Source organism: Armigeres subalbatus, chromosome 2, assembly GCF_024139115.2.
Source record: "Armigeres subalbatus isolate Guangzhou_Male chromosome 2, GZ_Asu_2, whole genome shotgun sequence".
Lineage (NCBI taxonomy): Eukaryota > Metazoa > Arthropoda > Insecta > Diptera > Culicidae > Armigeres > Armigeres subalbatus.
In genome coordinates this window covers 239,798,519-239,821,884 of record NC_085140.1, presented here as the reverse complement: position 1 = coordinate 239,821,884, position 23,366 = coordinate 239,798,519, and the positions used below count along the sequence as shown (strand labels likewise).

At 39.6% G+C, this 23,366-nt stretch overlaps 1 protein-coding gene across 3 annotated transcripts in view; it reads right to left on the bottom strand.

Moving 5' to 3' along the window:
• LOC134211978 (discoidin domain-containing receptor tyrosine kinase B) overlaps nt 1-23,366 on the bottom strand; it is an 802,844-nt gene that overhangs the window by 624,137 nt on the left and 155,341 nt on the right. The gene's annotated exons all lie outside the window — the stretch shown is intronic.

Sequence of the window (23,366 nt, the reverse complement as noted above, 5' to 3'; positions counted from 1 at the left end):
ATAGTCAAGCACGAAAACAGGCATATCCATCTTTTTTCATTACGGCGTCTTTGATCAGGATTGGGCCAAAACAATTAATTCCAACATATAGCTAAATGGTCTTGAATTCGGTGTCAGTCTTACTGCAGGCAAGACCGCTATCCTGGGAATAACAGGTACTGCGACTGCCTTATACACCTTACACCAAATGCACTTCCTGACAATTCGATCGACTTTGGACTCTAATTTTGGAACGTGGTATCATGTTGCATGTAAATAACGGCGATGATAACAGGATGACACAGCATGATTTTTAGGACGGATTATCGGAAATTTGGTGTCTTCCGGCAGCGTCAGTGCGTTTTTCACACGTCCGTCTAGGCGATTAAGTATTTTATGATCCTAAGCGCGAGACATACACTCATCACACAGCGAAGAACTTCCCTTTTTGTTGGAGATTTTACGGCGTATACCACATCTTGTATATACGGGCGAGATTCCTTCGAGAATGTGAAAATATCGTTTTCCGGAATCCAAATCTTTCCCAACACTCTTTAAGAATTTTTGGCTGTTTTGTCCACATTGATGTTTTTTTCGTTTCAGCACAAAATTCCCCGACCCGTTCAAGCACTTCTACACTATTGGACATACAGTTTCTTATGTGGAATTATCCTGCCGCATGTACCTCTTTTACCTGAAGAATCAACGGTATCACAGCTGTCAAGAAGATCATCGACGTAGTGGCTTCTGGAAAGATCTCAGCATGTTCATTTGCATTCCTATTTTTAATGAACTGCGCGGAGCTCGGAGAACAACACGAACCAAACGTTGCCACAGTCATGACTAAGATACCCAGTTTTTTTCCTTCGGCTAATTCCGAAAAAGGAAAAATTGTGCTAATTTATCTTGATCTCTGATGTAGAGCTGATCGATGGTACACAGCAAATAGTTTTCAATATTCAACGACGTGTAAAATTGCAGCTGAATCCATCAAACGAATTAACATTCAACATTCAATTAAATTAAACCTAATTGTATTAGCAAGCATCTTTTAAGTTTATTTAGATTTAACAGAACAGTAAGATCGATTGAATATTACTTTCCACTAGCATGCCAGATTAAACGTACTTTGATACGAAAATTATTTTAAGCTTTTAGTGGAATGTAGGCAGGCTTCCAAAAATCTCACGCATACACGAATGTGACCGTGAGCGATGCGACAACTCGGCTCATTTTTGTTTTGTTTTGGAGAGGCGCAACAACAGAGCATACACAATTTTACTTATACGAATGTGCCTTGTCGCATGCACTTCGTTTTACGATGTGCCACATGGAAGCAAATCTCATCGCATCTATTGCTCACCGTGCTTGTTTTTGAGATAGCCGTGAGACAAGCTCATGTGCAACAGCGCATTGAGATATCTCATGTGCTTCTCTACTTTGCTTTGCCATCTTCGTTATGAACTACCTACTAGGATACTACATCGATGAATGGGAGAATGTTGGAGTAGCTTCAATCATACACACAATTCGTTCCGTCGCACTTTCGTTCGGATTAAGTCCTGATTTGCAAAATTGGCAATTGGTATTTTGAAAAACAATTCCACAGAACATTGTACCTACCTACTATGACTAAATGAACATTTTATGAACAACATATTTTAGTTTTCGGCTGATTTATTTGAAGCTGGATTATGTACTTTGAAATTCATTGATTTGATTTCGCGCGCGTTTTAATAGACTCCGTCGGGGAACGGGGTTCCGCAAAACCGCATCAAGCGCCTTTTTGACCATATCAATTCAAGCGCACATTATTGATGTAAAGGGTGGTCACTAAAAAACGGGAATTTCAATACATCAATACTTATTTATGAGAACATTAATGCTTTCTGATCAAAATGTTCATATGTGAACTAATTCTTAGAATATGCAGAAAGTTGTCGCCCATACACTTTTACTCCGGCATGTTCAGTTGTTTACAACATGCCGTCGAAAGAGGCATGAGGCAAGTACTGAAGCGCAGATTGTACATTTTTTACAAGCGAACAGGATTGTGGAAAAAGTAAACGATGGATAATTTTAAGCGTGGAAATGTTTCGAAAACTATTAAAGGATTTTTGGTCTACTGAGCTTCATTGTATAGGCCAGAGACACGAAGCAACTCATCAATAGGATCAGAAGCATCATCCGGAAATTGCATCCGTCCAGCGATCATTTAATACATGTAAGATTAAAACAATGCCGCACGGCGGACCACGGATCACATGATATTATTCATTAATCTAAGTTTAAAGACTAAGCCCAACTCTTTATATAACGTATATCAGATTAAACTGTACTGCTTTGTAGTTTTCTTTGCGAGCCATTCTTTCCATTCCCACTTTTTAGTGGCAACCCGTTAGGACATTATCAGTTATGGGATTGAGGGATATCCGATACGATTTGTGATCATTTGGATTAGCTATGTACTTGGGAGAAAAAAATTGGAAATTTGTCATAGTCATAGGTGTGATTTAGCAGAACCCCGGCCAGATCACATATTGCAACCACCTTTGCTATCATGCGCATGTTTTTCATGGCAATCAACGAATTCCAAAGGTTCACAACCCAACTCCTAATAAATCATACGAAAATTACAAAAAAAAATCATTTAATTAACGTACAATCTTCTGAGGAATTGTTCTTCAATATGCAAGCTTTTTTTTTGTAACTCTAGGTTCAATTAGACTTCCCGAGCCAGTTTCCAGAACGCAAGAGTGAGAGAGGTGTGTTTTCTTATATTTTTCGGTTAAAAACCCCATGTAAAAATCAAATCAAATGCGCTACCTTATGCAACAATCGATAACGCTAAAATTTTCTGAGATTGATTTTCTCAACTAACGTCAAAATTCTGGGCGGTGCCGTAGAATTCTAAAACTTTTTGTATCCTTGCCTGATCATGTTTCAGGTTTGGATTCCAAGTGATAACATTGGGCTTAAATTTCGAGTAGAGTCGATGACAAAACACCGAAGAAGTTTTCAAGTAGAAAACGAAATACGTATCTGTTGCTACACACAAAGTGATTGGAAGCAAATTGAAGAAATGTAAAGTCTTTTTTGCAAATCCGGATCATAATACCTGGTTTACAGTTTGTGTTTAAGTGACGGCCTACTTTTCCATACCAACTACATTCCCATACAAATGAAAAGATTGCTTTATTGAACATTATGCATCTCAAATGAGTTGCATAATATCCATTACAGCACTCATTTGGGTGTTATAATGGAAAACCAACATCCAATAGTTTTTTTTTTGCTGATTACATTTTGCTCAATTAGCTTGGGTGAGTGTTCAAATAATGTACTCTATGCGTGACGTCACAAGTGAAATAATTTGATGGACATAACATCAAAATTCTCCAAAGGCAGGGTAATCTTACTCTCTATGGTTTGTCGGGCTATGCAATATGGCACGATAGCGTGGAATATGAATGTTTTCTGCAAGCATGATTTTTCAGCAAGAATGACAATGTGAAGTAAATCAGATTGGACCGTTTTGGTCCAAATTTATCATATTCACTCGGCAAGCTTCGTTTGATAAATGTACAACTCGTGCTGAAAAAATAATCTTTTTGCAACTAGTTGCACAAACTACTATTAATTGAGAAACAGACGCTCAAAAATAAACAATCTTTTAAATTTCAGTTTTATATCTCCTGAAGTAAAATGCGAGCATTGTGTGTATAGATTTACTTATAGTTATTTCCTCCTGAAATGAGCAAGAGCGATCAAAATGCATACCCAAGGAACACAACTTGTCGTTGTTCAGTAGCTGCAATTTATTCATAACTTTACAAAGAGGCACAATATTGTTGTCAACATTTTTTTTTTATTGTCTTTATTAATGAGGTTTTCGGCCATTGACCGGTCCACCTCATATGTGTTGTCAACATCATATAACCGACTACAATATTTAGAACGAAAAAAGCGTTAGAGGTGGAGTCATTATGTAACATCTTCTATGTTTCATTCGATCTGTTACTGAAGCAAAAAAAAATGAACGTCTTCATAACACCTGATTTAGCTAATAGTAATCTAGCTGTCAATATTAATTTCAATTTATTTATCTTTTTTCTCCATAAAATATGTTCATGAAAACACCATGAAGATTCTATGATGGAAGTAATTAAAGAATTTTTCTCATTAAAGGTGACCAATCACTAGCTTCATAATGTTCCTCGACATGCCATTCTGGATTTATGGTGAAACTTATATTGCTACTTCTTGAAATTCCATGCGCCATGAAAATACGGTAAAATTGAAAACAAGTTCATCAAAAATTGAAAGTTGAAATCATAAATTTTGTAGCTCGAGATTACAATTTTACCTATATAGTTTATTACCTCTGTTGGAAAAGCCACATGTCCAAAAACATGTGAACATTAAACCACATCCTAGATTTTTTTATGTTCCCCTCGGGATTTGTGGTATATACGACGTCGACGTAAAATATCCCGATTACTCACATTTTGCGACAAAAGGAAATGTTGGCCACGAAACCAATCAGTATATGGGTCTATCAAAACGATCAAAACGTGTTCTGAGGACATCGATGATGTTAAATTAAATAAAAATCGACAATTGTAGTCCTATGTTAAGCAATTGTTGATTCATCAATAATAATCAGTGATCATACATTGTAAAATACTGCGGTAATGAACAAGCTTGTAAAATAGAATATCATTTAGTCGGGGTTCAGCCAAGCGGCTTTTCAACTGACTTGTGATATTTTGTTCGTAGGACAACGAAAATAGTTTCATATCGATTTAAACGTACATTTGCAGAAGGATATCCTCAGAATATGGGGTTGAGGGATATCCGATACGAATTACGATCAATTAAATCTCAGAAAAATATATTAAGCTCGTTTAGTGGAATGTATTAAACCGTCTAAGACGAATTAAGTACTGTCCATTTAATTCCACCAGTTAATTTTCGTTATCTTTGCAGATACGTATTTCGACCACAACTGTGTGGTCGTCTTCAATGTCTTGTACTTGACTCGACTTACGTAAGTCGTAAGTCGTAAGTCGAGTCAAGTACAAGACGCTGAAGACGACCACACAGTTGTGGTCGAAATACGTATCTGCAAAGATAACGAAAATTAACTGGTGGAATTAAATGGACAGTACTTAATTCGTCTTAGACGGTTCAATTAAATCTGCTAAAGGAATGTTTGAGCAGAAAAATCGGTAATTTTTCGTTGGCGCTTGGTGCGTTTTGGCTAAGCCCCGACCATTTAAGAATGCAAAAAAGCCAAAATGTAGTTATAACTGAACTATTTGTTTTTTAACCGTTTGTAGACTACATGGAGTAGCAACGGTGTTTTGTGTCATATTTCAGATTGCCCTACACATCAAATAATTTATGTCATAAACATCTCAAAGAAAACTGATTCCTTTTGTTAAATGCTTGTCATTATGTCTGCAATACGATAAAACACATAAACATAATAATATACTAATAAACGTAATATAAATTGATCTTGATGGTACATATTTTAAATCGAAATGAGTTCAAACTGTGCTAGTCTGTAAAATCCAAGCTCATCCAATTGACAATCGAATGCTTATTTGTTTGTATTCTCAGTTGTTTATACATAATTTCCGTTATTTATTATATAACTTTCAATATTTTTTGCTGTGTATCATAATTTGATCCATTTTGAAGTCAGTCAAAATTAGTAAGTATCTTGTTGGTAGAGAATAAACCAAAAACAGTATGAATAGGAACACAGGAAGCGATAAGGTTCATTTAAACATTTCATTTTAATCATAGATGTGAATCTGTTTTCCTGATATGACTTTGAAAAAGTACTACGCGTACCAAAAGTGCCATTTACAGAGTTACATCAAAAAAACAGAAAACCAAAATTCTCAGTTCCAGAATTACGAGGTGAAAAGTTAGAATAAGACGAAAGATAGGAAAAATAACACGGTATGTAGTGCCTCTCCGAGTCACCTTAAACTTTATTGCTTAAATAGTAAAGTTAAGTGAACCAATCACGTACTGAATTTGCACCAGTCCCCAGTCCCCCTCCGCCAATGGCACAATTTCAAAAGGCACAAATTACGTAGCGCTTAGAGGGTGGAGGCGGATTAAAGTGTGACGAATCATACAAAAATTTCAGGTGCTTCATACAAAAAGTGTGACATAAGGTGGATGGGGGCTCGAAAATGCTCATTTTTTGCGTTACGTAATTAATGGATTTTCCCTAATGGTCGAAATCATAATAAATATGGAATCTACATTGTCTGTTTTAATTTTTTGTACCGAAATTAATTTACCGCGAATTTACAGATTTTCTGAATTGGCTGTCCGCAAAATTTTGAAAATTTTGCCGTGAATTTCCACCACCCCTAATTATAACCAACGACACGCCAAGCGCCTTCATTTTGGTTCAAAACATGGTTGGATAGCCTACACTCACCATATTCCACCACCACACCGCTCGCTTTCAGTTCTCTTCCGTTCACTTTAACGCGAATTGAGTAAGTAGGAATAAACAAAGCTGGTCGACAGTTGCACGGCTCAAGGCAGCACATGTGACTGCCTCATGAGCTGTGTCTCATTATATGTCGCATGTGAAACGATAGCATGATGCACACTCTTCATAGAATGCGATGCGTAAATCAATCGCATAGCACTCAGAATGCCATGTACGTGAGATGCGACGGAGAGAATTACAGAGAGACCGCCAAAATCTCATCTCACCTACACGAACTAACTGTGATCGTGCAACAAATTTTGATGTGGCTCACGATGCGCAATGTGCGCTCTGGAAGCCTGAATGTAGGAAGCGGGACCATTTGGGCAGCACCCTTTATTCCCGTCCGCGACGTTAATAACTCGACCGCGTTTCAACCAAATGGCTTGATTTTTTGTACATCACTAGATGTCGACAGAATCTAACCATTTACTAAAAACAAATAACTCGGTTGTAATGCGATCGAGTAATGAAGGTTGTGGACGGGAATAAAGGGTGCTGCCCAAATGGTTCTCTACCCTATTTACTTGTCATAAGACGAGTTTGATTATTATAAATAAATTTAAATGGAGTTGTACAAACTCGTCTTATGACAAGTAAACGTACTTTGTTTGGCTTCTTATGATTTACCACTACTCCCAATGGCAGCTATCACATTCGTTGACAGCTGATAAAGCTTTGTGCGCATATCCCTTACGTTGATACCTCAACATTCGAACATTGTTGTAAATATTCTCACCAGGCACTGCAATCTGCGGAGAGCCATTTCTTAACTATTTGGAAACTCGAACTTGTCGTAGCGCCATAGTAGACCGGTTTCGTAACGATTGAAAACCCGCGTGCTTGTAGCTACCAAAACACCTTTAGCACGCTTTTCCTCGTCAAATTTAGGGCGATAGATTTCAGTGCCAACAACGTCCATAGCAAAATATGTCTTGTCAGTTGGTGAAAATCCTCGTCGTCTTGACAATTACCTAACGATACCGATCCGTGGTGCCGCCCAAAAATATAGACCATCCAAGACGACACTTAGCAGCTACAGGTTCTCCAATCTGGCCTTCTCTACTTCTCAAAGACATCAATAGATGAGCGTTATTAGAACCTATCAGTATTCGAGGAACAGCATCCGTGTAATTCACAATTGGCAATCCTTCAAATGACAAAACAAAATATGATCAGAATACATCGAGATAGAGGGGGCCTTCCTTAGCCGTGCGGTAAGACGCGCGGCTACAAAGCAAGACCATGCTGAGGGTGGCTGGGTTCGATTCCCGGTGCCGGTCTAGGCAATTTTCGGATTGGAAATTGTCTCGACTTTCCTGGGCATAAAAGTATCATCGTGCTAGCCTCATGATATACGAATGCAAAAATGGTAACCTGGCTTAGAAACCTCGCAGTTAATAACTGTGGAAGTGCTTAATGAACACTAAGCTGCGAGGCGGCTCTGTCCCAGTGTGGGGATGTAATGCCAATTAGAAGAAGAAGAAGAAGAAGAAGACATCGAGATAGAGAGATATTGAGATAGGGAAGTTATCGAGATGTAGAAAGCCAAAATGTATGTAGATTGAAGGGACTGGGGAAACCATCGACATAGGAATATCGAGATGTAGAGAGTCAACTGTAAAACCTATCAACCTAAATCCACTTGAACGCCAATAAAACAACATTCAATCAACTTGAGGCCAAGGCGAGCATTCAATATAATATTTGCATTGTTTCCGTTTTACAAAACCCACCCACCAAAAAAAATGATAGTCCATTTTCCATGCCTTCATTTTTTTCCGTTCTGAAATATTACTTCCCCAACGATGGCACTTCTCACTTTGTATGAAAGCTCTTATTCACACCCTCGCCCACGCCCTGCATGGGCGTTGACCCAAGCCATGACAACGAAGCGTCGTCGTCGATGGGAACAAACTCATCGTCCTCTCGAAGGAAAACATCCTTCGCACCCTTCGCCTGCCTGCGAGTATCTCTCCCCGGCTCGACGTTGAACGCCGTTGCGGGCGGATGGATCAGGTGCAGTTCGACTCACGGAGTGGAATTTAATACTGTTTAATAGTGTCGCAGAAGTTGAAATTGGATGATGATGATGAAGAAGCAGCCGGGAGCGAGACTTTTCCTTGTTCGCAACGCCACCGCCGCACCGCCGCGTGGATTGTGGATGCTGGGAAATTGATAGCACAGCTGTTTTGCGGTAGTTTCCATGAACAAGGATACTTTCAGGCAGTGCACTCGCCTTCCGTCTACCAACTCCGCATAATGGAGCCAAAGTGTGTACGCGATACTCACATAAACTTTATTGGATCGATGAATTTGTTGGGAACTCCGCCGGGACATCTTTGCGCAGTACAGTGCCATCGGAGGCGCGTTCCTGGGTTCAATCTAAACGGAAAACCGGGACAGCAATTGATGGATTTTCTCAGCTTATTTGCGGAATTGAAAAATAACTGGATTTTATTTTCTTGCATGTAACGAGATACATCTTCTGCGTGATGTTTCAATCGATGAAATATTGCAGCTTCGATTCACGTCCATTGAATACGCTACATTGGATAGAATGAAACGAATAAAAAACTGTCATAGAAAGTGAATCGAGTTTATCGTAACGTTATTTGAGGAGGGCTTCCAATCCGACACGCTGGATATTCGGCAGAACGGGGATTGCACGTGACGGAAATTATATTGAATTCATTGCGCCGTTCCATCGTGCTGCCTTTTTTACTGCCATCGAGAAGCGACAAATGCGTTGTGCACTTTGCAGTTAGAAATAAATATTTGAACATTAAAATCATTTTTGTGTCGACATGGCTGGCTGGTGTCATATGCTGCGCATGGATACAACCCAAGCCGGGATTCACACCCATTTTAAAGAGGGTGGGTACGCTGTTTGCATAGGGAGCTGCTGCCACGGTCGATCACGGTTTACACACATGCAGGACTGCTTTCACTGGGTAGGTGACCAATTAAAGACTCTGTGTGTAAAGATCCGGGGATTTTGTTATAAAACTACCATCTCGGTTTGAGCTTAAGTCTTGGCTTAGGTTCAAGTTTAAGGTTGAGAATGTTAAGCGCAAAACATTGTTTCCTTATTTTTGTATTTTTCAGCGGTGAACAGCACCCGCGAATAAAATGAGATGAGAAAAATTGAGCCCTAACCGTCTGTTTGCGAATGATAAAGGAACGATATTATTATTGGAACAACTAATAAAATTTGGTGGAGAAAATGTGAGAGCGACAGTAACATAATAGAAGCTGATTCGCACGTCTTTGAGTTCAGCATATCTATGTCCAACGAACCAACACCCAAAGTTCCGGTCACTGCCTGCGTGTCTGCTGGTCCTCTCTGGCTGCAATATTGTTGGCGCATGTATTTCATATTAAAGCAAAAATGAAATTCAACAGTATCATAGGATATATTACGTGGCACGGCACATCCTTCCGGAGTTTGTTTGTTGTCTATGTTTGTTCTCCTCTTTCCTCTATTTTTTCAGTCCAAGAATTTGTGAATTGTTTTTATTTAATAGTAAGTGGAAGAGACCTTTAATTTACGTGCTACGAAAATGCAACATTGAAAACAATACGCATGAAGACTCGTGATATGTTTTCGACCCGAAAAGAGGCTTCAAATGCCGCCAAAATTGTTTAGAAAGTTCCAGTTGGAATGTAGAACCATTGAAGAATAAAAGGCGGATATTTACAATGCGTTCTCATAGTATTCATTTACTATGTATGAAACACTTGGGAATCTCCAGTTAGCCTTGCGAGCAAAGGCGTAGGATTGCCAATCCGGAGATGGCGATTTAGATTCTCGGCTCGGTCTAGGATATTTTTGGATTGAAAACATTCTCGACTCCCTGGGCATAGTGTACCCATTGCACTTGCCACACAAGATACATAATCATGCAATGGCGGGCATAGAAAAGCTTTCAATGAATAACTAAGTATATGCCAAAAGAATACTAAGCTGAAAAGTAAGCCAAGTTTCAGTTGGAATGTAGAGCCAAAGAAGAAGAAGAATATGAAGCACAATTCGACGTATTTTTGATAAAACTTACTCAAACGTGGATTAAGCACTGACAATAGTCCTCTTCATTATGAACATACCTGAAAAAATAGAGAAAAAAATAATTAGAAAACTTACTATCACTGGACGATCAATCGTTTTCATGTCTCTGCAAAATGTAGATCAAATATTAAATTTATCTCAAAACATAGTTACATTACCCATCAGTGTAGATCCAAATCCGGCGAAGCCTACCCATTAATAAATGTTCCTTCCTGTGGTCTTCTTTTAGAGACACATCTCCCATCTTACCAATCGACTGCAACCGAGGCCGGCGTCATTATTATTGTTATTGTCATTGAAAGATCACCTCACAGTGAGAATAATTGACCGCCCAGTCAGTGATTTATTGGGCAATCTCATTGTATCACACCCAAAAAACAATTCTTGTAATTCTGATTAAATGTTCTGCATGATACTAATACAAAAAATGTAAGCTTCTTACACAGGTGGTGTATTGAGCTAACACAGAATTGTGGAAATTTAGAACAAAAAGAGTAAGTATTAAAATCTTTGAAATCTGTGTATATACATATAATGTACTTTTATATAGATTTAGCTAGGTTTGGGCACAGAAATCAGGCCACTTCTCTCAGGGAACAAAGTTTGGAAGATCGTACCGATCGGACCGATCGTGGCCAATGCTACCAAATATTGTATTTTGGATCAATTGAGAAGTGTCTAGCATTATAACGAACCAGACTCTTGGAACAACCAGAGCTGGATTGTATTATAAAATGTATCAAGACCGTTCCTAGAAGTAGATCGTTCCACTTAGTTGTTCTTCTTCATATTGGCATTACATCCCCCACTGGGACATTGCCGCTTCGTGTTCTAACATTTCACATAGTAATCAGTAACAAAAAGGTAGCTTTCCTTTTTTGACCCGACCCTCGTTCAATAAATTAGTCAGATGGATCAAATTATTAATCAAAAATAATTATATTTACCTTTACACACTTTATTCTTTATTCTTTATTTGGCGCAGGGAAAATCCCGCTTGAGTAGAGCAAAATCCCTTCCTCAAGCGGGCGCAAAACTTCCTCTTCTTTTATATCAACAGAAATTACAATTTCCAACAGATACAATATTTCTTAAAACTATTACAATTTTACAAATTAAAGAATTCTCAATTTCTATCTTGACCAACTATCTATCAAAGGGTGTTTGTGTTAGAAGCGGCAAGTATTCGGCAAAACTTTTTCCGAATATTAGGACGAGAGAGGTGATGTTTTTAAGAGCCAGATGAAAGTAACTTCCTCCGCATACTTTCGGATTACTTCCATGAGGACCTTGGATATTCACCCAAAGATATTGTTTTCGCTCGTTTTTACAAAGTTAAGAATTAAATTTGGCTGATGTTTCCATTTAGCTTTCAAAAAAACGTTTTAGTGTTCTAAAGTTTTTTTTTCTACCCGTTTGTTAATTTCACTAAAGTGTTAAACTTAACGGAGTGCGCCTAATAACGTCATTAATCGCTTATACATGTAGTTTGTAAATGGAAATGTGTTTTATTTTTAAAAAATATGTCTGTACATCACGGTACCAAGAAAATATGCGTCAATGTGAAATTGCTCATGTATAATTGGGAGGAGTTTTTGATTCTCCTATAGACATTGATTCTTCCCTTACTCAGTTCAATTATTTGGAAATGAAGATTTGGTCAGATAGTTTCAATTTCTTTGTACTGAACTGTACTGAACTATATTCCCAAAAAAAAAACCAAATACGCACCTGATTGTGAAATCGGGAAGTTTTTTTTTTAATAAAACAATGTTTATGGATCCATTATCGAATTTGAAATGAGAGCATGAACGGGCAGGGCTTATTGTAAGCCCAAGTGAACTCGGATTTGTCGTGAAGTACCACTTAGTCTGAAAAAGGTCACTACAACTGCAGTAGAGCTAACACTTTCTTACTCCCCAACTAAACTTGATTGTAAAACAGAGAGATTTCTTCCATAATCAAAGGCAGGGTATGCAGAAATCGCTCTCAATAGATAACAAACAACGATAAAAGAAAAGCAAAAACTGTGCCATTACAACAAATTTATCAAACTTGTATACGAGTGCGAAAAAAACAGAATCGGATAGGCAGCCCCACAGAGAAGTGATGGTTTTGGCTTTGTGCTCGTTCAGATGTGTAGAAAAAGTTGAAAAACATCATCAGAACTACTGTTCCCTCGTTTGGAGCTTTCAAAAAGAAATTTCTCATGGGGTATAGTCTTCATAATCAGTTCTTTATCATGACTACTTCCGAAAAAAGTCTTTTACAATATGCTACATATCGTGTTTGTATACAGAAATGATGAGTGAGAGACTTTTTCATTTTCTTTTGGATTCAATCCCTGATTAAAACATCTGTTTGAATTTTGCAAAACTTTGCGCTGGAATTATAAAGAATTTCCAATGAATGTCTCGTTGAAATCAAATTTCAAACTAAAGTTCTGCAGACTGTAAAAACGCATAATTCAAAAAACTAATTCATGGAGAATATGGGCAAAGATCCACAGAAAAATAAAAAAATATAAAACGAATGGGTGACCCTGAAAAAAATTGTGAAAGGACCCAATATTTGATTTTTTACCTAAAAAAGGCTCATTTTTTAAAAATCGATCTGGCGCGACCTCTAAACGATTTTTTAGAAATTCGGTTTGTTCTACAAAAATTATCCAGACAGGTATATCTTTCATTTCAGGGTTGAGCACCATGACTTTTCGAACATTGATTTTTTTTTGGGACACCCTAATATAGATGAGTGATTCAGCCATTTCTCACTCCGAATTTGTCTCACGTTGCACTCTTTTCACTATGAGAAATTATAAGTGCGAAGCGACAATAGTAAACTGAGAAGCGAATAAGTAGCAGTGACTAGTGGGAAGTGAGACGTCTCCCTTCTCCTTCTTCATTCCTCACATTTCACTGAAAAATAAATGGAAATGCAAAGTAAGAAATGAAAAGCAAGAAACAAACCGTGAGAAGTAAGAACTAACGATCGATAGTGAGATTCGTCTTACTTCTCACTGCTGATATCTTCTGTTTTGCATTTCTCGCTTCTGACTTTTTACTCCTCACTTTTCAGTTATCACTGTGAACAATGAGAAGTGCGAAGTGAGAAAGGTAGAGTGATAAGTGAATCATTTTGTACTAAACGACTTCTTCGGACTGTTCGACCAAACAATATTTTTGGAAAAATATGACCTGTTAGGCTGATCGACATTTTCGGCTATATGACTCGTTCGCCCAAATGAACCTCTCTGCCGAACAAACTATTTCGGCCAAATGAGCAAAAGACCCTTTCTGCCAAACTACAAATTTTCGGCCAAATGGGCAGTTTGGCGGTTGTCGCTTCCGGTAGTCCGACCACATGACATTTTCTTCCAAACCGTTTTCTGTCCAATAACCGTTTCCAGCAAACCCTCAATTAGTCTATATGATTCTCGGTCTAAAGTGCTGTCCGACTAAATAGTTTTCGGCTGGATAAACTTCGGCCAAACATCTCTTCTCCACTTTAACAAGGTCATTAATTACATTACAAGTAAATACATTTGTTTAGATTTTTCTAAATAAATACTTACTAACAGTGATTTTTCAAAAATAATGAAGTGTTTATCACTATTTTAATTTTTGAGTAAATCCTTCTGAATTTCCACATTTTTTTCTTTAGAATCTCCACAAAACATTCTTCTGTCCACGAGCAATTCTTCGGAACTTCCTCGGCAATGTATTCGAAACTTCTCCAACAATCACTCAACAGATTTTCTCAGCACATTTTTTTCAAAATTTTCACGAGCAATTCTTCGGAATTTTGTCGACAATGTCCAATGGGACCATCCATATACCACGTGGACAGTTAAGGGGGGGGGGTTGGCAAATGTCCACGGTTCATTCAAGTTTTTGAAAATTTATATGAGCAATTGTCCACGCTGGGTATTTAAAAGTGATCAAAACATGTCCACGTGGAACATGGACAGCTTCTCTTCGGATTTCTCTCAACAAACACTAGCAACGTCTTCGGATCTTCCTCGGCAATATCTTCGGCACTTATTAACCGTTCGTATCTTTGATCGTGTGATTTCAATTTGCCACATATTAAAAAATCCTAAATAATTCAAAGAAAACTCGCATGTTAATGCAATAAACATTTAGGATGAGTGCAAAATCGAGTAAAAACAGAATCCAGTGTACTCGATCTTCTTTCTCAACAATTCATTGTGTTTATTTACTTCGGGTTGAACACACGTTTTCAGACCATGGCCATGTTCACACACTAGTCACATACCTACCCATGTTTTCTTCTTCGTCGACTTGCTGGTTTTCGCCGGCGCGATTGCGGTAAATCGGTTCGGAACGGTGGTGTCGAACCTGTTCGTGGCAATGGCGACGAAGCTGCAGGATGGCGTACAGCTAATGAGCTCGTGCGAATATGGCCGAACTAAAGTCCGAGTTTATCTTCTCCTACGGACAAGGGTCAACGCACCTCCGCACGGCTTCGCTTTTTACGCCTATGATCGCCCGTTATGAAAAGAATCCTCGCTTTCGGTTCCAATCCGGTGCTGTGGTACGCAATTGGCGACGTACTTCACACGCCGAGCTCTTTTTCAACGGTCCGTAGGGTTTCGAGAGTAGAAGGACCAGCGTCGATTTATGGGCGATCGACGGTTCACTTTTCGCTTCACTTTTCAACGAAACTTCACCACACCCTGCTTCACAACCCCGAAGGGAAGGCCTTGATGAGCGCACGGACTACACAAAAAAACTCCTTCAAAGATTACGCTTCCGAAATGCGAAAAACAAAAAATAATCACAATCACGTATAAAATCACTTCAGTTACCTCGACAAACTTAACTTTACTCAAACTCTGTAATATGAATTCTTAAAACTTCTAGATTCCAGCCGTCTGACGTCATAGTACTCAATCGTCATAAAATTTAGTCGAGACACAAACCATGTCGAAGGCTTGCTTCCTCGTTGACGAGTACCGAAATTAATTTTGAATTTGAAAATTAGGCTGTTACAAATATTTAAATAATATTTTGTCCTATTGGTCTCCGGAAAGTCAAGGGGGGGGGGGATAATAAAAAATAAATTATCAAAATCAAAATAATCAAAATAAAATAAATTATCAAAATTATCCAAATTTTATTTTGTTGCCCCCTCCAAATATTATTTTTGGCCAAAAAAATCCGAGGGGGGGTACATTATGGTTTTCAAATATTTGTATCGGCTTTATTTTATCTAAAGAGAAAAAACGATGGTAGGTCATTTGGCATAAGGCCGTTTGGCATAATGTCGTTTATCGGCCGTTATCGTTTGGCATAATGGCCTTTTGGCATAATCTTCTTCTTCTTCTTCTTCTTCTGTATACATAAAAATGAATTTCTGTCTGTCTGAACCTTATAGACTGCGAAACTACTGAACCGATCGGCGTGAAAATTCGTCTGCAGAGGTTTTTGGGGCCGGAGAAGGTTCTTAAGAAGGTTTGAAACCCCTCCCTCCTTTGAAAAGGGGGGTTCCCATACAAATGAAACCGAAATTTCTGCATAACTCGAAAACTAAGCAGAGAATAAATCAATTTTAGGCGAAACGAAGTTCGTCGGGTCTGCTAGTGGCATAATAATTGTGTAATCATCAATTTCGAAACTTATGCATAACAATTATTTATAATGATTGTCACTTGAACATTATAAGAGAGATGTTTTAAATTGATTATTTCGAATTAAATATTTTTATTCATTTGTTCAATTAGGGCATTTGCTCGACTTAAGGCAAAGGTTGCATCTTCCCGACAGTTGCATGAGATAAGATATGGTTCCATTTTTCAAAGGATACATATGCCCGACTGATGGCAAAATACGATATGCTTCCTTCTTCCTCATCAGGCATTTGCTCGGTTTAATGCGAGGGAGGATATGATCCCTTCTTTCAGAGGATGGCAGAAAGTCCAGTAGAAGGCAAAAGATGATATGTTTTTTCCTGAATATGATCCCTACCTTTAAGCATTTATTTGGTTAGAGGCAAAGGAAGGTGAGATTCCTTCATTCAGAGGATGCATTTGCTGTAAAAGACGACATAGTTCCTTTATTCAATTCTTGCGTTTGCTCGGTTTAAGGCAAAGGAATATATGATCCGTTCATTTAGAAATTGCATAACACTTTCTTTCAATTTACATAGGTGTACAGTGGAAATAATGCCTTCTTTAAATGAACTGTAACGGTTTATGGCAAACATAGGAGGTAATGCATTTTTAAAATGAACGCATTCGCACAGTATAAGGCAAACATAGCACAGTCTAGAGTCGAAATGGTTCCTCCTTTTAATTCAGGAATATGCTTGGTTTAAGACACGGGAAGATATTTCCCTCTTTGAAAGGGTGCATTTGCCCGGCAGACGGCAAGAGACGATATGATTTTTTCCTTCAATTCAGGTATTTGCTCGGATTGAGGAAAAGGAAATAATGATCCCTTATTTCCAAGGATGCATTTACCCAGCAGAAGCCAGAGATGATATGACTCCTTCATTCAATTCAAGCATTTGTTTCACTCGGTTCATTGCAAGGGATCCTTTCTTAGAAACCGTTTGCTCTTAAAAGGGAGAAATGGGCAAGTTTTCTGGCTTGCCCTTACGCCCCTTGGAACGCAATTGGGAATCGTTTGGAGATGGCGCGATGATCATTTCTGTGTAAAACGCAGCCTAAGTGCAACTGTTAAACGGATTGACTGCGTTCGACAATTGCCAATCAGTTGCGTCCGTATGTACTTCTGCAATCAGTTGAATAGATGGCAGTACTGAGTCAACGTTATCGATTCAAAGTTTGCACAAGATTTTAAATAAAATTTGTTCTAGCTTAAATATCTGTTATCTGTGGTAAAACGTTACAACTTTTTTGGCAATGTCTTTGAATTTTCTCGACAAACGCTTCGAAATTAGTGGGCGTGATGGCATCATCATTTACTCCCCCTTTCCTACACTGACTTGCATTCTGGTGCGTGGCAGGTGCCAGTATGACCTAACAAACGAGGTTACCATTTCTTGTACATTGAAGATGAGTGCTAGTCCCAAGCAAACACCTGTTGGTTCTCTATGCAAGAAGAGCTGATCTGGCCATAATAGTGCGCAACTACGGGCAGGAGTCAAGCTCAAGCTCAAGCAATTTTTTTTCGGAATATTCTTGACAGTTAATCAAAAATCCCTTTGAAGTGAAGAAAGGGATTCTTTTATCTTCGCATTCGTACTATTTTTTCAAACACGGTAGTTTTATTACCAGTACCTTCAAATGTCCAAATCAGAACAATAACAACAGACAATCTGTTAGTTCCATACAAATGCATGTTCCCAGCGACCACGAGACCTGCCAACCATGACACATGGTGGTACTCTTCTGTATAGGATTCAATCTTCAAGTTAAAATTATTTGTTCAAAAATTCTATGATCTTATATGATGTCATATGGAATCACGGTTTCGATTTGATATTCATTTTCTAGAAAAATACTTTCGCGCATTTAAGAATGGATATTAATATCAATGATTTGGTTTGGGATCTAATAGTTTTCAAGAGTTAATATTTCCTAAATTAATAATTTTCCGTAGTTGAACCGGGCTAGATTTGTTGGAAATTCTTATTTCTAGAAAATGCCTTTTGTAGTAGCATAGAAGAATTTTAATTTCTACGTAGTTCTTCTCCGTAGTTATATTTAACTTATCAGTGTCGTCTACATCATCGCATTAGTATTCTGGTGTCAGCTCATATCAGAAATATTGTCAGTTATTTTTTTGGTTCACTTATCACTAAGCAGATCAATTTGTCATATTATGTTATTATCACCACACATGATTGGTCTCGTTTCTATGTACTGGGAATAGCCAAAAACAGCCATTGCCATCCGAGTCCGCGCGTGACACATGCCCCCCATATTTCATTTCGGTATCCATATTGTCAGAAGTACAGTAGCTGCTTCCGTGACTGTCATTTTCCGGCAAAAAAAGCATTCCACCGGCCACCTTATTCATAATGATGATGAAAATCGAATAAGGAAGCGTCCGTCCACAAAAATAATACCCGGAGCTGGCTGCTCTACTCCAATAATGATTCGACAATCCCTCGGGCAGCCACGCGGCGGACTCGGCTTCGAATGGGGCGGAGAAAAAACGGCTGGCCAAGAATAATTGATGACCAGTCTGACCATTATTGAAGAGCGCGCGGCCACTGATGGCGGACAGGAGCAAAATTTCACTTCCATCGGGTCGGTTGAAAAATGGAATTGTCGGTCATCGTGGAGCGACCACCGAATATGTTCACGCAATCGGACAACTTGCGCGGTGCGTCGTACCTCTAACCGTTCTTTGGCAGTCGGTGCTACTAAAGAAGGGTTGCAACCGAAAGCAATGAAGTAGAGTGATGAAGTTATTGACGGGTGAACAACGACAGGCACTGCATGAAAAGAACAGTTTTACGCTGGGTGAGTGAATAATTAATGAATGTTGGCATGATTCGTAAAGTTGATTGTTTGCGTTTTTTTCCTTGTTGGAGTAGTATTCAGATGTCTCCAAACAGTCTTTCCTCGACAGTTTAACTAATGCATTTCTTATGGGGTCTGAGCTATTAGAAAACTTGTTGTTATCGGCCATAATTGTCAATTGAAAAAAAGATCAATATTAAAACAACCAAGAGTTCTTCAAGATTTAGATATGTTTTCCTTCATATAGGCAGGGTTTTTTATCAATCTTAAGCTTTAACAATAAGTTTTTCATGATCACCAATTAATTAAAGCTGAATTTATCTTTCAAGAGTTGTTTACGTGCAGTGCAAAGTAGACTTCTGTAACAAATTCTTAACAAGTTGACGTAGCAGGAAACAATGGAACACAACCCACATTCCACCACCATTGGTACTCAATTCTGAAAGTTGTAGTTCCCGCAATATTAAACTGCCTCTAGTGTAGGTACATATTTGCAAAACATCCCTTTGATTACATTGCCGGTTTGGTGCGAAAACAATTTCACATCCAATTTTCCATCCGAGCAGAACATGTCGAAATTTTCCCATACCTCTACACCCATATCCACACGTACGAACTGCCATCGTTCCGCCACCGATCGAGCATGGCCGTAGGCGCAGACCGAACCGAGTACGGCAAGATAATTTTCCCACTTGAAAATTGTTCACCCACAACCTTAGAGTTGTAAATTCTTGCCTTCTCGACTCCTTCTCGCTCGGATTGGTTCATTATATAAACATGAATCCCGCGTTGTTTTCTTATGTAAAATACGTTAGCGTGAACAAACGGGTGCTTTTCCCCGTTCTCGGTCGCGTTCATTCGAGGATATTTACAATGCTGAGCTGACTGAGCCCGAAATGGGACGCAGCGGGAAGCGAAGAAATGCTTCGCCTTGAACGATTTCTGCCGTACCGTCGTCGCTCCGACCGCTCCAAATCCCACCCGCAGTGACAGCCATTAACCACCTGAGAGCGAGACTCCGGCAACCGCCACACAGAAGACAGGTGCTGGAATATTGATTTTCAACCTTTTCCACTCGGTGCTTTCCACTCGAAGAAGTCCTGCCGATTGCTTTTAGTCGCACAATTTGGCAATGACTCGAAAGCGTTACGGAATAAGTGGGAGCTTGAGCTTCGCAGGGCCAGATGATGGCGGGGGGAGTTAAGACGGTAAGCGGCAAGTACCAGCAGTAGTGGCGCCATGTCGTTAACGAAGTCCTGCAAAAAGTCAGGAGTGAATGTCACCTCGAATGGGTTGATGTGGGGGGACGCGAATGCATAGCTCAACTGATTTCCAAAGGAATGCTCTGCTGCTGCAGGTAGCTACTGATGCGGAGACTGGATGCAGAGTAGGATACGATGGTGGAAAAAAAATGTATAAAAGTCATTTACCTACGTTTGAGTTCATCGTTCTGGGTGAGAGAGGGTATGGAGTGCAACTTTGCCTTTTTTCGCATATGTCAATTGCAAACTAATGGAGCTCTGGAGAAGGTGCTTCAGTTGAAGCAGAATTGGCACAGAAGTATTAAAAGATGAAGTCAATCTGAACAATCACTAAAATTTAGGGTACTAAGCGAAAAAGCAGGGTTGACAGGTTTTGTTAATGGCAGGAAAACAAATTCTACGAAAATTATGTTTGCCCGAAAAAAAGTTTTTTTTTTCAAAAATGAAAGTTTTCTGAAAAAAAAGGTCAAAAAAATATTTTTATTTCAAAGATAATGTTTCCCTGAAAACAATATTACCGCGACAATAAGATTATTAAGTCACTAAATTTGCCCGTAATGCTGGGTAGACACCTTTACGTGGTGCATTACGGAGTAAGATCTGCCACACTGTGCTCTAGTTCTTGTTGATACATTTTAATGATGGTCGAAAGAGTATAGAGTTCCAGAGCGCTCATAAATAAGGAAAGAAGCGGATACGAATTTGATGGACCTGATGAACCATCTGACTGATTAGACCGCTGTGTAAAGATGAGATTCCGAAATGCAAACGCAATGAAATCAGATCTCTGTACAAAATGAATTCGGAACTCATTAGAGGAAGCAAAAATATGTTTGAACTTCAGTGCATGGACAAATCAGTTTTATCCCTCTTTTTGTTGAAGCCGAAACTGATCGCCACCTCTCGAAGTGTATGAATAGCGGACTAACGTCCACTATGCTAACGATAGTGCTAAGCCCACGTTACAATTATTTTATACAAACATAAAAATACTCAATCAACATGAAACAAAGAACAAATTAAATATTGCACGTTCTCTCCTGGTGCCCTGAGAGAGACGGCTAGGTGGTGCCCACTACGGGAAATGACGAGGTTTCATATGAGATTTTGGTCCATCAGCCAAATCCCGCAGAAATATTTTTATTGCGCATCGCGCTTTTTGTCTACAGCAATTAGTTTGCTGTTTTCATAGCTGAGCCTTTGTGTAGGATTCTTATCCTATTTGAGCATGCTAACATTCCCAACGACTTCTTGGAGGAGTTGGAGACCACAGCTGACGAATTGACGGCCATATGAGTGCTCCGTTCTTTGAGTACCTTTTGCTGCTCTTTAATCAGTGTTTCCTTCATAGCTACTTCCCATCGTCCTGGAAGTCAGCCTTAGTCATCCCCATCCGGAAGCCTGGGAAGGATCCTTCATCTCCGAAAAGCTATCGTCCCATCAGCTTTCTCTCAAGGTTATTCAAGCTTCTTGAAAAGGCGATTCACAGCCGGTTACTTGAGTCTGCCGAACACCACAACATCTTCCGACGCGGTCGATCAACCGTACACCAACTGACCCGAGTTACCAATGTCCGCCATGGCCTTACTCGACGTTGAAAAGGCATTCGATAATCGATGGCCTGGTGTACAAACTACAACGCTACAATCTTCCCAGCTACCTTCTGAAGATCATCAACAATTACCTGTCTGCAAGGACATTCCGGGTTTCATTCAGCGGAGCGAGTTCCAATGCGCACAGCATTGTCGCAGATGTCCCCCAGTATCCTTGGGCCTCTGTGAGTGTTCACATCCGACATGCCAGAACCTCCAGAAGGCGGCATTCTGTCTCTGTTAGCAGATGACACCTCCATCGTCTAGAGCAGCGGTTCTCAACCTGGGGTACACGTACCCCTGAGGGTACCTTTGCCGGACCCAGGGGGTACGTCGGGTAGAAATGCGTAATGGCGAATGAATTACAATTTTAATTAAAACCTGGAAGGCTCCTTTCGAGTGACCCGGAAGCCTAAATTTAAGCTGGGAGGGAGCTCTCGATACTGCACATCAAATTAATTATATACTGTCGTCCGTCATGCAACAAGTAAATTTTTAACAAGAAAAAACAATCAATGTAGGCGTCACCTGAAATGACTAAATTCTGTTTTGCGTGTTATTGTTGTTATATTGCCTTCAAAAAAATGCTTGCCAAGAGTTTCATTTTCGGCTCACACTGACAGCTAGATTTCGGCTCGGCTTGACACACACATTTTTCGTATCTGTTTCTCCCTCCCAGATTTTAAGAGGTTCGGAAACTTTCTTCCAAAAGGCCCGGAAGCCTCTCTTGAGCTTTTTCTTTAAACTTTTCTTTTCTTTTATCCTTTTTTGACTCGGAAGACTATTTTCAAAAGGTTCGAAAGACTCCTTTCAACAGGCTCCAAAGCCACCTTTTAAGAGACTCGGAACGCCTGAAAGACTCCTTTCAATGGGTCTGGAAGCCCCCTTTCAAGAGGCTCGGAGGTCTTTAACGCATTTTCTTTAAACTTTATTTCTTCTTTTCTCCTTCTTTTAAAAACCTCGAAAGGATGTTTTCAAGAGGCTTGGAAGGCTCACATCAACATGCTCGAAAGCCTTCTCGGAATCCTCCTTTCAAGAGGTTTGGAAGCCTCCTTTTTAAGAGGCCCGGAAGCCTCCTTTTTAAGAGGCCCGGAAGCCTCCTTTCAAGAGGCCCGGAAGCCTCCTTTCAAGAGGTTTGGAAGCCTCCTTTTTAAGAGGCCCGGAAGCCTCCTTTTTAAGAGGCCCGGAAGCCTCCTTTCAAGAGGCCCGAAAGCCTCCTTTCAAAAGGTTTGGAAGCCTCCTTTTTAAGAGGCCCGGAAGCCTCCTTTTTAAGAGGCCCGGAATCCTCCTTTCAAGAGGCCAGAAGCCTCCTTTCAAGAGGCCCAGGCCCCCTTTCAAGAGGCCAGAAGCCTCCTTTCAAGAGGCCAGAAGCCTCCTTTCAAGAGGCCCAGAAGCCTCCTTTCAAGAGGCCCAGAAGCCTCCTTTCAAGAGGCCCGGAAGCCTCCTTTCAAGAGGCCGGAAGCCTCCTTTCAAGAGGCCC